The sequence below is a fragment of the Pseudorasbora parva genome, chromosome 19, assembly GCF_024679245.1.
Source record: "Pseudorasbora parva isolate DD20220531a chromosome 19, ASM2467924v1, whole genome shotgun sequence".
NCBI lineage: Eukaryota > Metazoa > Chordata > Actinopteri > Cypriniformes > Gobionidae > Pseudorasbora > Pseudorasbora parva.
This window is the reverse complement of record NC_090190.1, coordinates 29600048-29607452: the sequence shown is the minus strand read 5'-3', so window position 1 is coordinate 29607452 and position 7405 is coordinate 29600048.

The window sequence follows — 7405 nt, the reverse complement described above, 5'->3', positions numbered from 1 at the left end:
AGCTCCTCTACTTCTTGATGTACTATTTCTGTACAAGTAGAAAATGAGAACATAATACAAGCAGTCATAACAAATCAGTAATCTATTGAAAACTCTTTAGTACATATGTACAAAATGCATATTTCTTTATCAACTGGCTTTATCCTCCTTCAAACAAACAGAGAAAATAATAAGTCAATAAAAATTCTAGAAAAAAAAAGAGTTTTGGTGAATAACAGGTGTCTCACAATATTAAGTAATTTCCTGCCCAAATTACAAAGATAATGGCACAGCTGATTTGCTCATTCTATAAAAAAGATTTATAAGTGAAAAATTATAACTGCTGACTTGAACAGTCCTTTGAGAGATCAACATCAAATGCTGTACTACATATAATTGCATTGCTTGAATACAGACATACCAATGGAAATGTGGACCTTTTCGTCATTCTGTCTTTTCTCTTCGGGCACAAGATGGCCATGTTCATTCTTCATCCCCAACAGGACTGGTTTGGATTGCTGTAAGCAGTTTGAAGGCCTTTTTACACCAAGGAACAAGTCCACACAGCAGCTATATAACATTTAATGACACAAAGGAACAATATCGTTGGAATCATTTAAAAATATTTTTCCAGCTGATGAAAAATAAAAACCTTGACAGCCAATTAGATCACTTAAAATGGCAGACAACATAACCACAGCACGTGCTTATAATAAACAGAAATTTATTGTCCGTTGGTGTTGATGTTAAAATAGTTATCATTATAGTTATTGGTCTTGGTGTGAACAAACTTAAATGATCTGATGTGTCATGTGACATGTTAAACTATTATTTCTAGACTCTTGCTTCTTAAACAGATGTGTTCAATAAAAAAAAAACATTGAGAAAAAAGGCAGACTATGAGGTGTGTGCAGATATGATGTACTGTTGGAACGGCAGAAACATTTCCTATTTGTAAAGGTTAATATAGAATAAAATGGACTTAATATAAAATGTCTGATATAAACTGTCTGACTACTTACAAGGGGCACAATCGGCACGAGACTTGAGACAATAGCCAATGACAGCAGCAGGAATAAAGCCATAGAATTTTGTACAAGTTTGCTTGTCCAATATCTTATGAATTTGCTGACTTGGTAAATTGCATGAAGTATGTAGACTGGATAAACCCAGCCCGATCTGCCAGCGATTTGATTTGACCCTGCAGCTCAGTCTGGAAACCTGCACATTAATTTCTACTGGTTCTGTTACACACTTTTGCGGAAACCAATCACAGACTGGCTTATCCACCAGGTGGGCTATTGGTGGATTTAACACGATGACGGATAGAGAAGCGATAGGTCGATGCTTATTGCTCACGCCTCTTGTGGTCTGATTGTTTGATGGACTATCAATTGCAAACAAAGTCATTTGAATTAGGCCCATTGATCATGCCTCTAGTGCAGTAGAAAATACTGAGCAGACTCCCCAGACCAATGTTCAATCTTAAATTGAGCTTGTTCTGGTGATAGCGAGACAATGAATCATGGCCTTTTTCACACAGAAAGCGTGTTTGCTTTGAAAAACGCGAGTCGCGGGCAGTGGAATGGGAAAATAACCCGCAAGGTCTCGAGATGAGAAGTTGAAATGATTTTAACTTAAACCCCGACTTTTTATAATGTTATGTCATGCACGAGACATTGCAAAAGACGTAAGGTGTAGTGCGTATTTACATATATAAACAATCTGTGTGAACTACTACTACGTCGACATGATATCCCCATCTTACTTATGGAGCAGTGTGATATGTAAAGTTTAAGAAACCTCCAATGCTGTGCGAAATGTGAATGCAGTGATGTTCAATCAAGGGTTACGACAAAAACAGACATACCACTAGAAATATTTACCGTTGCAGGTTTTTTCTTTTCTTCAGTCTTCTCCATAAACCGCCAAATTCATCCCACTCCACGAACAAGACAGGTTAAACAAGCCCTTGACATCACTTCCTTTTCAGCTGAATCAAAGAGAAATATATACATGTTGAGGCAGTGTTAAAAATGATCTGTGACCAATATATATAAGAGGAAGGACTTTAAGGAAAGTTAATAACACATAACATAATAAAGATACATTCCTTAAAAACAAATCTGTTAAAGCTAAATGTGTTCAACTTTACCTGTGAAGGGCTGAACCTTTAAAGGACTTGTTCAGCCTCCATTGCAGCTTCTTCAAGATCAGCATTGGGAGCTTTGAGTTCAAGTTCCCTGTTAATACTAGCAGCTTTCTGACATAACTGGTCAAAATTAGATTTTGAGTTTTAAAAATATGCCAAGATATGTGTAGATGAATTACAAAATACAGTTCAGAAAAAAAGCTGAGAGACAGAGAAAGACAGACAGACAGAAAGATAGACAGACAGATAGTAAGTTAGCTTTTGCAAGAGATGGCTTCTTAAAATAACTGTTGGATTTAAGGTTGTTGTTGGAGATGGAGGAGCAGGTGATCTGAAGACACTGCAAGACAGAAAAATATTAAATTACAATAACATAAATATTGAATTACAAAAAAAAAAAAAAAACATTAAAGGCATGGCAAGTGTTGGGGTAATTGTGGTAGAACCATGGTATGCAGTGCTTTAACTTCTAATAGAACACAGTAAAAGTACAGTTACTGAGGTAAAACCATGGTATGTGTCATGGTTACTGTGCTTTAACTACAAATACAAAAGTAAAGCTATGCTTACTGTGGTGAAACCATGGAAAGTATTGTGTTTACCGTGCTTTAACAACAAAATACCACAGCAAAACTATGGTTACTGAGGTAAAACCATGAAAATAGTTTTTTATTGAGCTTTAACAACAAATACCACAGTACAAATATGGGTACTACTACTGTGGTAACTTTAATAGATTAGCAAGTGTTGTGGTTATCGTGCTTTAACAACAGATACCACAGTAAAACTATAGTTACTGCATGTGGTAAAAGCATTGTAAGTGTTGTGGTTACCATGCTTTAACAACAGATACCACAGTAAAACTATGGTTACTGTGGTAAAAGCATTGTAAGTGTTGTGGTTACCATGCTTTAACAAAAGATACCACAGTAAAACTATGTTACTGTGGTAAAAACATTGTAAGTGTTGTGGTTACCATGGTTTAACAACAGATACCACAGTAAAACTATGGTTACTGTGGTAAAAGCATTGTAAGTGTTGTGGTTACCATGCTTTAACAACAGATACCACAGTAAAATTATTACTGTGGTAAAAACATTGCAAGTGTTGTGGTTACCGTGCTTTACCTACAAATACCACAGTAAAACCATGGCTACTGTGGTAAAAGCATTGCAGGAGTTCTGGTTACCGTGCTTAACTACAAATACCACAGCAAAACGGTTACTGAGGTAAAACCATGAAAAGTGTTTATTGAGCTTTAACAACAAATACCACAGTAACACTATGGTTACTGTGGTAAAAGCTTAGCAAATGTTGTAGTTACTGTGCTTTAACTACAAATACCACAGTAAAACTACAGTTACGCTGGGAGAAGCATGGGCTGCTTTTACTACACGACATGCTCGATATACTATGGTAAAAACATGGTAACATCGTGTGCACTTTTAACATGATCCCTTTCCCATCACTGGGGAATTTCAAATGAATATTACAATGAAAACTTACTATGCTGGCGTCCGTATTAATGATTTGAACGTCACCGTGCTTGAAAAATCGGACAAAATGTCCCATATTTAAACACAACACATGATTTCATTCATAAATACGTGACGATCGACTACTTTACGGGATGTATGGAACCCCTACCTGTACGTGTCTCGAAGTCATCTAAAATCCATATTTTTATAGGAATAAACAAACCACTTCGAATAGCTGCAAGAGTTTAACAAAAGAGCAAGTAGATAGAAAAGCCACAATGAATTGAGGCGAGAGTTTCTTAAAGTGACATATCTCCAGCTGCCGGTAGGGGCACTATTATAGGAAACGCTTGTATTGGTCGTATTTAAAGGTATGGATACACGACTTATATGGTCGTATGGGTTGGAGGACTTGTTGCATCATCTTCAGGCCATTAGATGGCACTGCATCACATACAGGAATGCTACTGTAATGGAAATCACAACATGGGCTCAGAAATACTTCCAGAAAACACAATCCACCGTGCCATTCGCTGTTGATGGCTAAAACTCTACAGGTCAAAAAAGAAGCCATATCTAAACATGATCCAACAGTACAGACGTTTTCTCTGGGCCAAGCCTCATTTAAAATGGATTTTTGCAAAGTTGAAAACTGTTCTGTGGTCAGACGAATCAGAATTTAATGTTCTTTTTGGAAAACTGGGACGCCATGTCATCCAGACTAAAGTGAACAAGGACAACCCAAGTTGTTATCTGCGCTCAGTGCAGAACCCTGCATCTCTGATGGTATGGGGTTGCATGAGTGTGCATGAGGGTTACATGTGTTGATGCCAAGAAATAATGAATTAAAAAACTTATTTTCCCTTAAAATAATTGTTTTTCTCAGTTTATACATTTGATATGTCATCAATGTTGTATTCTGAATAAAATATTGAAATTTGAAACTTCTGCATCATTGCATTCTGTTTTTATTTACAATTTGTACAGTGTCCCAACTTTTTTGGAATTGGGTTTGTAGGCACTAAAATTAATTGTTAAAATTAATATAAACAGCCATATAGGTCATACAAATAAACTTTAAAATCAATAAATAAAACTATAAAAAATTATTACATGCGCTTAAAATGTTCAATTGTCTCTATATATCAACTATACAGGTCCTTCTCAAAAATTTGCATATTGCGATAAAGTTCATTATTTTCCATAATGTAATGATTAAAATTACAATTTCATATATTTTAGATTCATTGCACACCAACAGAAATATTTCAGGTCTTTTATTGTTTTAATACTGATGATTTTGGCATACAGCTCATGAAAACCCAAAATTCCTATCTAAAAAAATTACCAATAAAAGAGGTGTTTTTAATACAAAAAAAGTCAACCTTCAAATAATTATGTTCAGTTATGCACTCAATACTTGTTTGGGAATCCTTTTGCAGAAATGACTGCTTCAATGCGGCGTGGCATGAAGGCGATCAGCCTGTGGCACTGCTGAGGTGTTCTGGAAGCCCAGGATGCTTCGATAGCGGCCTTAAGCTCATCCAGAGTGTTGGGTCTTACGTCTCTCAACTTTCTCTTCACAATATCCCTCAGATTCTCTATGGGGTTCAGGTCAGGAGAGTTGGGAGGCCAATTGAGCACAGTAATACCATGGTCAGTAAACCATTTACCAGTGGTTTTGGCACTGTGAGCAGGTGCCAGGTCGTGCTGAAAAACGAAATCTTCATCTCCATAAAGCTTTTCAGCAGATGGAAGCATGAAGTGTTCCAAAATCTCCTGATAGCTCGCTGCATTGACCCTGCCCTTGATAAAACACAGTGGACCAACACCAGCAGCTGACATGGCACCCAAGACCATCACTGACTGTGGGTACTTGACACTGGACTTCAGGCATTTTGGCATTTCCTTCTCCCCAGTCTTCCTCCAGACTCTGGCACCTTGATTTCCGAATGACATGCAAAATTTGCTTTCATCCGAAAAAAGTACTTTGGACCACTGAGCAACAGTCCAGTGCTGCTTCTCTGTAGCCCAAAGTGGCTTGACCTGGGGAATGCGGCACCTGTAGCCCATTTCCTGCACACGCCTGTGCACGGTGGCTCTGGATGTTTCTACTCCAGACTCAGTCCACTGCTTCCGCAGGTCCCCCAAGGTCTGGAATCGGTCCTTCTCCACAATCTTCCTCAGGGTCCGGTCACCTCTTCTCGTTGTGCAGCGTTTTTTGCCACACTTTTTCCTTCCCACAGACTTCCCACTGAGGTGCCTTGATACAGCACTCTGGGAACAGCCTATTCATTCAGAAATTTCTTTCTGTGTCTTACCCTCTCGCTTGAGGGAGTCAATGATGGCCTTTTGGACAGCAGTCAGGTCAGCAGTCTTACCCATGATTGTGGTTTTGAGTAATGAACCAGGCTGGGAGTTTTTAAAAGCCTCAGGAATCGTTTGCAGGTGTTTAGAGTTAATTAGTTGATTCAGATGATTTGGTTAATAGCTCGTTTAGAGAACCTTTTCATGATATGCTAATTTTTTGAGACCTGAAATATTTCAGTTAGTGTCCAATGAATCTAAAATATATGAAAGTTTAATTTTTATCATTACATTATGAAAAATAATTAACTTTATCACAATATGCTACTTTTTTGAGAAGGACCTGTATAACTTTAACTTGCATTGACATAATAAGACTTTTCTGTAAGATGTCCTCTATTATAAACAGTGCTTTTTTTCTTGCTGTGTAAATTTGTTTACATTCGTAACATTTTTCAATCAAGTAATAATCCGCAGAAGAGATAAATGAATCTCACTACTTCTTTTGCGAGAAGTGAATCTCAGTTTCACTGATCCCCAGCATGTGATTGGCTGTTCACTACTGACGTCACAGCTAAACTCTAATCTCAGGATCAAAGTCAACAGAGAAAGCTGATGATCAGCATCATTGGACCAACAAAGCCTGAGTTGATTGATTTGGTTTTGTCAACTCGAAACTAATCCTTTAACCCTGAGTTTGTTAAACTACCATCATGGTGCAGGCCCCTGGTTGCTTGTTGACTGCAACATTGCCTAACAACAGTATTTAAAAAGTTGCCCTGTGTATAATCACCTTCAGAGCTTGGTCAATCCACTTTTGTCCCTCTGGCATGGAAACTAGGGATGTGCGCTGCATCTGTTATTGCCTTGCTGGACTCTGTTAATGTCCGTTTCCTCGAAGACAGGAGTCTTAGAGCATTGTTATACCTATTCATGACTCAAGGCTAGATTAGAGTAATGCTCTACTAGGTGGTTGTCCTGCATGCTTAATAAACAAACTCTAGCTGGTACAAAACACAGCATCTAGAGTTCTTACTAGAAACAGGAAGTATGACCATATTAGCCCAATTCTGTAAAAACAGCATTGGCTCTCTTAAACAATGCATACATTTTAAAATCTTACTAATTACTTAGAGCATATAAAGTTTTAGCTACTTAGTACTTGAGCGAGCTCTTAACATGTCATAGTCCTTCACATCTATTGTGATCTCAAGATTCTGGCCAGTTGATAATACCTACAATATCAAAATTGGCACCCAAACTCTGGAATGGTTTTGCTAGATTTGTTTAGGGAGCAGACATACACTGTCAGTTTAAATCTAAACTAAAAACATTTTAAACATACATATTGATTTACCGATATGTTGCCAAAGCATATCTACCCGTTTTGTCTCTATATTATAGAATACAGGTAGTTCTTGTGGATTCAGCTTAACATATTTAATTCTGACAGTTAATAAACCTAATAAGTAGCACTTCAATGATAAAT